This window comes from Sardina pilchardus, chromosome 7 (genome assembly GCF_963854185.1).
Source record: "Sardina pilchardus chromosome 7, fSarPil1.1, whole genome shotgun sequence".
In the NCBI taxonomy this organism is placed as follows: Eukaryota; Metazoa; Chordata; class Actinopteri; order Clupeiformes; family Clupeidae; genus Sardina; species Sardina pilchardus.
Genome location: NC_085000.1, coordinates 11,792,953 through 11,795,452, shown reverse-complemented (window position 1 = coordinate 11,795,452; position 2,500 = coordinate 11,792,953). Strand labels below are relative to the sequence as shown.

The 2,500-nt window shown below is 44.0% G+C and overlaps 1 protein-coding gene across 1 annotated transcript in view; it reads left to right on the top strand.

The window, feature by feature from the left end:
• The window catches only part of wnt2bb (wingless-type MMTV integration site family, member 2Bb), a 23,016-nt gene that overhangs the window by 14,917 nt on the left and 5,599 nt on the right, over positions 1-2,500 (top strand). The window lies entirely within an intron of this gene.

Here is a 2,500-nt window from a genome sequence, read left to right as displayed (position 1 = left end):
ATATTGTTAAACTTGCATCAAACGGTCTTGACGCTCAAGCACTTCTGCAAAGCTGTAACTGTATAAACTATATTGCTAGGATAATAACGAGTACAGTACGCAAACATAGTATTTACTTGGGCCAACTTTGACTTTGGCTTCCTATTCTTCACCCCACCTACACGTTTACCAGCCAATGGTTGAACGACCTTAGCACATGTGCTTTTGTTTATAAATTCTGGTCCGGTTGCAATTAATCACGGTGTGAAAGCGAACCTCACTAAAAAAGAAAAAAAGAAAAAAAAATTGGTCCGGACCAAATAAGTGAACTAACGGACCTTCCTGGTGTGAATACGCCCATAGTTATAGTTATAGTCCTGGTCCTTAGAGGTCTAGTTATAGTCCGGTCTTGGTCCTTAGAGACTAGTGAGGGCCTTTAGAGACCAGTTATAGTCCAGTCCTGGTCCCTAGAGACTAATTATAGTCCAGTCCTGGTCCCTAGAGACTAGTTATAGTCAGGTCCTGGTCCTGAGAGACTAGTGAGGGTCCAGTCCTGGTCCTTAGAGACTAGTTATAGTCCAGTCCTGAGAGACTAGTTATAGTCCAGTCCTGGGCCCGTATTCACAAAGAATTTTAGGGCTAAAAGTAGCTCCTAACTGGCGAATTTAGGGAGGAACTCCTAAAAATAATGGGCGTGTCACTCCTAACTTTATGACTCCTAATTTTTTTCACTAAAAGTTATTCACAAAGCATTCTAAGCCTAAAAGTAGCTCCTAAGTCTAGGACAGCGTAAAAGAACTCGAGAGGACTTCTAACTCACTAAGACCTATTCACAACCCGCTTTTAGTGGCATTTCACGTCGCGATGTTTTGAAATGACCGTGCAGTGCAGGAGCTCGCTGTCATGCAAGGGAATAAATGTGCATTGCAACTAAGGATGCAAATGCAATAATGCCACCGACAACCAAAACCACCATTGCATGTAAACTAAATGTAACGTCTTATTGTGCCTAATTAAATTAAATCGCTTCTCCTCTTTGCAAATATAGGCTACGTGTTTTCATACAGATTAATTTAAAACATGTTGCAAATATACTGCTCCAGTCCATAGTGTTTCATTAAGCCTAGGCTTGCTTTACTCTTTATTCATTAAGGCTATGCCTATTTATTCATCATCTTCCATCCTTCACAGCCCGACGTAGCGCACGCATTCTCACCAGCTAAGACCTAACACCTGTCACTCAACTCGTCATTGTAGGGGAGGTTTGCCATCATTCCCGCGTTATAATCACCAGCCAATCAAGGTGGTCACTTTCATCAAGCTCGTGCATGAGTAATGACGTCAACCATAGCAACGAAGACTCACTTTTAGTTTAGGAGTGGGCGTTTCTCCTTACTAAAAGTAGGTCTGAAAGGCTTTGTGAATAACTTTTAATGGAAAACTCCTAACTAAAATCTTCTAGCGCGATTTAGGAGTACTCTTAGTGGTAAGATAAAATGCTTTGTGAATACGGGCCCTGGTCCTTAAATAGGGTTCAGACCAAAGCGTCCCGACGAGACGAGCCGCGACGTTCTAAAACCTTGTGACTGCGACTCAACGTGTTTAATGCTCTGCGACGGCTTGCGACTGCTTGCAACTACGTGCAACTTCTAATTCACACCGCTGCAACTCAGTCTCGTCGCGTCGGGAATCTTTGGTGTGAATAGGGCTTTAGAGACTAGTTATAGTCCAGTCCTGAGAGACTAGTTATAGTCCAGTTCTGGTCCTTAGAGACTAGTTATAGTCCAGTCCTGAGAGACTAGTTATAGTCCAGTTCTGACTGCTGATTGGTCCGTTTGGTGTGTTGATGGCTGTCAGTGGAAGTCCAGTTCTGGCTGATCCTGAAATGACCGGCTGCTTGTGCTGGACTTGACTGTTTACCCCAGAAGCCCTTATAGGGGATTACCCTGTAATAATACTAGAGAGAGGGTGTGTGTGTGTGTGTGTGTGTGTGTGAGGGAGAGAGGGAGGGAGAGAGAGAGCATTGTTGAGGCACTGTCTGTCAGATTAGGCTGACAAATGTGAGGGCTGGTGTTTGTGAAACCCAGACATTCACTGTCAAACAAGACACATTCTCCTCCTCTCCTCTTCTCTCCTCCTCCCTTCCTCCTCTCCTCTCTTCTCCTCCTATTTTATCTCTCTGTCCATCCATCTTGCTCTCTGTCTGTGTGTGATGGAGGGCTTTAATCTGTCTTCTCTGTTATGTATCTTCCCTTCGTCTCCCTCTGTCACCTCTCCCCTTTCTCTCTCTTTTTCTCCCTCTCTCTCTCTCTCTCTCTCTCTCTCTCTCTCTCTCTCTCTCTCTCTCTCTCTCTATCTCTCTCTCTGATTATGTCTAGGCAGATCCAACCCCTTTACTATCAATCATCACAAGTCTCATTTTCTGTTACAGAAGTCTGGCTCTTTCATTTACAGTGTAACTGCTTTACTCTTCAGAGAATATTCTCTCTCTCTCTCTCTGTCTCCCTCTCCTCCTCTCTTT